Here is an 8,128-nt window from a genome sequence, read left to right on the forward strand (position 1 = left end):
ATGCATTATATTTTTTAAGATTTATGTACCATAAATTCAGCAAATATGACTAACTGCGACGGAAGCAAAAAATTATACCATTAAAAACTCTAAAACTATATCATTAAAAACCTTCTTTCGAATACTAGTTCTATGGTATATTTTTTGCTTCTGTTGTAGTAGTCCATGTTGATTAAATTTAAGGTCGTGGTATTTACCACATGTATGGACTCTAAGGATGGATTGCCGCACGTCTCGTGTGCCATTTACGCAAAACAGCCTACGTTCTGCGTCCCACCCCACCTCCCGTAGGTTTGGGTATACCACCCCGCGGCCCGTACGTCCAATAACTTGTCAGGTGGGTATGGGGGAGGGGCAAGACAAAGCGGATATTTTTTTCATCAAGGGATTAGGGAGGGGGGATGCCGCCCAACTTTGCTGGTAGTGGCCACCCGGTTATAGAAGTAGTTGCCGCTAAATGCACCGACACTGCAACTTTGCCATGTAATTATAGTGCAACTTTGCCATGTAATTATAGTGCAAATTGCCACCAATACTTCATGGTAATTTCCATCCCGGTTATAGAAGTAGTATGCAAACGATGCATTATCAAAAAATGCACGACTTCAATGTTTTAGTTACAATGCTATGCTAGGAATGTATGCCATTCATATATAAGATTGTCGTGTCTCTTTTAGTTGAACTAACAAAATAGTATGGGAAGAATAATGTATACTCATGCATACCGTGATTGATCATTCTATAGGAGTTAAAAAAACAGGGGAAGAAGCAAATGGATCCTGGAGCAAATGGATCATTATATATGTATGGGAAGAAGCAAGTTGATCATCATATATAAGATTCTATGGAGAAGTATAGGGGATCAATCGTAGCCCTTTCAATAAGTAAGAGTGTCGAACCCAGCGTGGAGCGGAAGGAAATGATAAGTAGTATTCAACAAGGTATTCTCCGCAAGTGCTGTGAATAGCAGTGATAGATAGTTTTGTAGCAAGACAATTTGTAACCGGTGACAAGTAGAAATAGTAACAAAGGTGCAGCAAGATAGCCCAATCCTTTTTATAGCAAAGAACATGCCTGAAAGTACTCTTATATAAAGCAAGTGCTCCCGAGGTCACATGGGAATATTTGTCTAGTCATGTTCATCATATTGAGTTGGTTCGTGTTTGTTACTTTGATAATTTGATATGTTGGTGGACCGACGCTAATGTGTTGTTCTTACTTGAACTAACAACCTACTTATGATTAACCCCTCTCGCATGCATCCTCAACTATGAAAGAAGAATTAAGATAAATCTAACCATAGCATGAAACATGTGGATCCAAATCACCCCTCATGAAGCAACGCATAAACTGTGGTTTAAGCATCCGTCATTCTCACAACCCATCATCTATTTGTTACTCGACAATGACTTTTTTTAGGCCCATAACATGGTGAAGTGACATGTAATCAATGTTCACATGACACCACTAAAGGAAGTAACAACATATATATCATCAAAATATTGAACGAATACCAACTTTATATGATTACTTATAACAAGACTTCTCCCATGTCCTTAGGAGAAATAGTAACTACCCACACCTTATCAACATGTTCAACACCAGAAGTATAATAATAATGATCAAGGATCTCAACATAATGTCTTCCACCAAGTAATCCAACTACCATCAACTAAAAGATGTATTGAACATAACTAGCAACCCACAAATACCAATTTGAGGTTTTGCGGCAAAGATTGAATACATGAGATGAACTACGATTGGAGATGATATGGTGCTGGAGCAACTTGATTTTGCATGAAGTTTCAGGTCATTTGGAGCAACTTGATTTTTCTGCCTTTTTCTCGGTTTCTCGGTCGAGAATTCCTATTTTCAGATATTTCCCTCTTTGTGACGTACCTTGCATATTTAGAGAGAAAAGGCATAAGAATTACATAATGATAGGGAATAATGGACAATAATAAGAAAAATATCAATAAAGATTCATGATGAAAAATGGATGTATCAACTCCCCCAAGCTTAGACCTCGCTTGTCCTCAAGCCAAAGCCGAGCTCAAGAATAATGGCCACATGATTTGAGAGGGAGAAGTCGATAAAATAAAAATACAGGCATGAGAGCATCATGAATATTAGCAGAGCAGCAAATATTTTATCATATATCTTCTCATAAATAATTAACAATCCATTCACAAATATTGGAGTATCAAGCATAAATATTTGCTGACAAACAACAAACTATCTTCTCAGTCAATGGGCCAATCATAACTGAACATATTTGAGAGGAGATTTTATGTAAGAGCTTTCTTATTAGCAAGTTCACATACTCAATTATCATTTATTCTTCTATGATTCCTCACACTCGAGTCATATTTTTGGAGCTCATGTTTTCACAGGACACATAGGAAGATAGGGGCTTAAATGATTTGCGGCCCAACCCATTTACCTCAAGGAGAATGTCAACAATAATAATCATGATAATCTACATTCACTTGGATATATAAATCTGAATCTTTCCTCAACACATGATGCTTGCCACTATAGAATTAATAAGTAGAAAGATGAAGGAATTTAGTGACTCACACACAAGTGTGAACTTTCAAAGATAAAAGATAGGCCCTTCGTAGAGGGAAGCAGAGGTGTGCAAACTCTTAATGCAAAGGAACATCACTTTATATTGCCCCTTGTGATAGCAAAGTTTATTATGCAGCTTGTCGTTTTTATTTATTTGCCATCACAAGATCGTACAAAGTTTATTTTCCCTCGTAATAAAAGATCATACATATTTAGGAGCAACTTTATATTGCTTGGTGCCTCGATGACAACTTACTTGAAGGATCTTACTCAATCCATGGGTAGGTATAGTGGACTCTCATGGCAAGAAACTGGGTTTCAGGGTTATGGATGCACAAGTAGTATTTCTACTTAGTGCAAAGTTTTTGGGCTAGCAAAAGATCTAAAGCAAGCACCACATGTTAAAGGATCCACGACCATATAAATTCTATATGAATGTAAAGTACCATCACCATTATGTTGTCTTACATGTCCTACGTCAACACTTGATCAATATATAATATTTGATGAGGGATCACAATCATAAAAGATGTCCAAGATTGTGTATTTATATGAGAATCTCCTCTCCTCTTTCTAGTCTTGCTTAGATTGTAACATGATTAATACTATGCTTGTTTATTTTCAAGAACCTTCATCACTTATACTTTTTACTATGCAAAGTCATTACTCCTCATAAGATAAGCATATGATATTTCTCTATATATGTTTTTCATTGCTTTGCTATGATGTTGGATGTAATGAGAGCAAAGCATACATACTCAACTAATCTTTATTATGTAAGCCAAGGGTGATGCCCATAACCATGTACTCAAGCGTCCTTCTTGGGTGTCAGTGGTGGTGTAGTTGGGGTGTCCTCTTATGCCTTCCAAGGTGTAGACTCCCCATCATAATAAGAGAATTTTGTCTCGGGAGCCCTGAAACCGGCAGCAAAGCTCATCCTTTAAAACCTAGATTCATAGTCGCAGTTTTGGCTTTCGAGTTCATAGACTTGACCTTGGAGCTGATCGACCCGCTCTTCTATTTTAAAAAAAACCTCCCCACTTTCGTAGTGTCCAGCTTGTTCTCCTGGATGAAGTCTCTGATCATGGAGTGGTTAGCACTCAAACCACGTTCAACCATCCCCTGACACTTGAAGATCTCCTGCTCCACCTCTGCAAGCTTGTCCTTCTCGCTTCCCTCCTTCTTTGGCTCTTGGACGTCACGGATGTGAAGCACCCCCTCATGCATGTCAATGTCTTGAGGGTGTTTCATCACCTCCAGGAGGTACGGGTTGATGACCTTCTCTAAGAACTTGTCCTTGGAGGAACCTGGAGTCGTCATGGTGATCTAGATCTGTCAGAAAAACAACCCGAAACAAGAACAGAAGAAAATCTCGCGGTGCGATATTCAAAACAACCGGGAGTATATATAATAATTTTTCTAGACCAGAATACGTGTTCAGTAAGAAGTCATATACCGGGAGGCGCACGAGGGCCCCACAAAAAATCAGGGGGCGCACCTTGTTGGCATGTGCCTACCTCGTGGGTCCCCTGGACTCCTTTTTATTGTTGTAATTTTTCTAAAATACCAAAGCTGACATAAATTATTTTTTGGGAATTTTTGGAGTCGGTTTACTTACCGTACCACATACCTACCCTTTTTCAGGTGTGTGGAGCATTCCGGAAGACTTAGGGCCTGTTTGGTTCATGACTAACTTTGCCACAACTAACCTTAGGCAAAGTGTGGCTGCCACAAAAAGTGTGGCTAAGAAAATAGACACCACAAGTGTGGCAAGATTTGGCAAAACAATAAGTGTATGACATGTGGACCATATAACTAGAAAAGTGTGGCAAGCCACAAGTGTGACAATGAACCAAACACATGCCTAAGGTATTGTGGCATGACTAAGGTTAGGCGTGGCAACCTTAGACTGGAAACCAAACAGCCTCTTACTTTATGTGATCTTCCCGTGTTATGACTTGGATGATATTGGTCTCCTCATTAATGGGTGCACCTAAAATATAATGTTTGATTCTTTGCCCATTCACGACTCTCGGGTTTTTACCTTCGAAGTCATTAATTTTTCACCACTCTCCAGACCGATAAACCTCCTCGACAACATAGGGTCCTTCCCATTTGGAGAGGAGTTTACCTACAAAGAATCTAAAATGAGAGTTGTACAGAAGCACTAGGTCTCTGATGTCCCACAAGCGTATGGGATCGCATCAGTTTTCGAGGGTAGAGTATTCAACCCAAATTTATTGATTATCTCACAAGGGGAAGCTAAAGAATATTCTCAAGTATTAGCAGTTGAGTTGTCAATTCAACCACACCTGAAAGATTAGTGTCTGCAAGCAAAGTATCAGTAGCAAGAAAGTATGATAGCAACGGCACCAGAAAAAGCTTTGACAATCCCCGGCAACGGCGCCAGAAAAAGCCTTGTTGACGAGATGTTAGCGCCAAAAAAGTCTTGCAACAAGTAACAGTGGAGTAGCAAGGAACAGTAGTAGCAGCAGCAACAAAATAACAAGTAACAGCAGTAGTGACAGCAGCAGCAAAGCAACAAGTAACAGCAGTAGTGACAACAACAGCAAAGTGGACCAATCCCTTTTGTAGCAAGGGACAAGCCTAGGCAAAGTAACGTAGCCAGGACCAGTAGTAAAAGACTCGTAGGCAGTGGATTGGTGATGGATGAGTGTGACGGATGTGATTCATCATGTAACAGCTATAACACGGAGAGATATGTAACTAGCTCCCATTCATCAATCTAATGTAGGCATGTATTCTGTATGTAGTCATACGTGCTTAGGGAAAAGAACTTGCATGACATCTATTGTCCATCCCTCCCATGGCAGCGGGGTCCTAATGGAAACTACGGGATATTAAGGTTCTCCTTTTAATAAAGAACCGGACCAACGCATTAACACTTGGTGAATACATGAACTCCTCATACTATGGTCATCTCCGGGAGTGGTTCCGGCTATTGTCACTCCGGGGTTGCCGGGTCATAACACATAGTAGGTGACTACAACTTGCAAGATAGGATCTAAAACACACATATATTGGCGACAACATAATAGGTTCAGATCTGAAATCATGACACTCAGCCATAGTGACAAGCATTAAGCATGGCAAAGTAGTAGCAACATCAATCTAGAACATAGTGGATACTAGGGATCAATCCCCGTCAAGAACTAACTCGATTACATGATAGATCTCATCCAACTCATCACCGTCCAGCAAGCCTACGATGAGATTACTCACGAACGATGAAGAGCATCACGGAATTGTTGATGGAGAAAGGTTGATCATGACGATGGCGACGATTTCCCCTCTCCGGAGCCCGAAACGGACTACACATCTGCCCTCCAGATGAAGAACAGGATGTGGCGGTGCCTTCGTATCGCAAAACACGATGAAACCTTATTTCTGATTTATTTTTTCCAGGCGAAATGGAAAATATAGAGCTGAGTTTGGGGGCGGTGGTGCCACGTGGTCCCCACAACCCTACACTACGCGACCATAGGGGGTGGCCGCAGCCTGTGGGCTTGTAGCCCACTGGCACGCCCCCTCACGTGGACCTTTGCGCAGGTATTTTTTTTATTCCGGAAAAATTCTACGTAAATTTTCTGGATGTTCCGAGAACTTTTACTTCTGCACAAAAACAACACCATGGCAATTCTGCTGAAAACAGCGTCAGTCCGTGTTAGTTCCATTCAAATCATGCAAATTAGAGTCCAAAACAAGGGCAAAAGAGTTTGAATAAGTAGATACGACGGAGACGTATCAACTCCCCCAAGCTTAAAGCCTTGCTTGTCCTCAAGCAACTCAGTTGACAAACTGAGAGAGACAAAAGAAAAACTTTGACGAACTCTGTTTGATCTTGTTGTTGCAACTATGTCTAACTCATAACCAGAATTTCAGCAACATCACAAGCAAACCACATAAGCAAATGACATCTAGGTCTCACGGTAAACTCATATCAATGGCATAATCAACTAGCGAGCAAATAATAATAAGCCTCAAATGTCAACACTTCAATCAAAGCAAGATGAAGCAGTACGAATAGATGGTATCTCGCTAGCTCTTTCTGAGACCGCAAAACATAAATGCAGAGCACCTTCAAAGACCAAGGGCTGACTAAACATTGTAATTCAAGGCAATGAAGATCCAGTCATAGTCATACTCAACACAGTTAAAAGCAAAGCATAAAAATGACAGAGGTGCTCTCTAATTGGTGCTTTTGTAAGAGGAGGATGACTCATGAACATAAATAGACAGGCCCTTCGCAGAGGGAAGCATTGATTTGCAGAGGTGCCAGAGCTCAAGCTTTGAAAACAGAGATAATAATTTTGGGTGGCATGCTTTCATTGTCAACGCAATGACTAAGAGTTCTCAACATCTTCCATGCTACACATGCTATAGGCGGTTCCCAAACAGAAAAGTAAAGTTTTGACTCCCCCACCACCAATCAATCACACTCCACGGCTAGCCTAATCCTCGGGTACCGTCCATACCAACATCAATCCTGGGGGAGTTTTGTTTGTAATTATCTTTTACATTTGAGCATGGAACTGGGAATTCCAATTACCGGCCCCTTTCTCGTGAATGATAGTGAATAAACACATATCGAGGATAACATGCCTAGCATGGAAGATACCAATAGCCCCCTGTCACCACATGAGCGGTTCACGCATGCAAAACAGATTATTTCTTGAATATTTAGAGAGTGGCACATGCAAATTTACTTCGAACGACAGGTAGATACCGCACATAGTAAGGTATGATGGACTCATATGGCACAACTTTGGGTTTATGGAGGTGGATGCACAAGCAGTATTCCCGCTTAGTACAAGTGAAGGCTAGCAAAAGACTGGGAAGCGACCAACTAGAGAGCGACAACAGTCATCAAAATGTATTGAGAGTAACTAACATTGAATGCAAGCATGAGTAGGACATAAATCACCATGAACATGAACATCATAGAGGCTATGTTGATTTTGTTTCAACTACATGCGTGAACATGTGCCAAGTCAAGCCACTTGAAACATTCAAAGGAGGATATCATCCTATAATACTACATCATAGTCATCTCAACATTCATGTTGGCAACCAAGACAAACAATTATAAGATCCTAGCCAAGTAAGCATGGCATAAGCAACTATGATCTCTAAGTTTTCATTGCAAACATGTTTCTCTCACAACAAAGCTGAGTCAGGCATGATGAGCTAGTCATCTTTACAAAAGCAAAATAGATCGAGTTCATACCATCTTTTCCAGGCTCAGTCACTTCATCATATATCGTCATTATTTCCTTTCACTTGCACGACCGAACGAAGTGAACAATAATAAGCGTGCTCGTGCGTTGGACTAAAGCTGGAATCTGCAGGCAAACACAAAGGAGAAGACAAAGTAATATGGCTCTTTGAAAACTAAACAGGTATGCATGCAAGAGCCACTAAACATTGCAACCAATGTCTTCTACCTTGACCCAAAGAAAAAGAAAACTCTCTACACGGGAAAGCTCCCAACAAGCAAAAGAAGAAAAAGGAAATCTTTTTGTTTTTTTTCTCAAAC

The sequence above is a fragment of the Hordeum vulgare genome, chromosome 2H, assembly GCF_904849725.1.
Source record: "Hordeum vulgare subsp. vulgare chromosome 2H, MorexV3_pseudomolecules_assembly, whole genome shotgun sequence".
Classification (NCBI taxonomy): Eukaryota; Viridiplantae; Streptophyta; class Magnoliopsida; order Poales; family Poaceae; genus Hordeum; species Hordeum vulgare.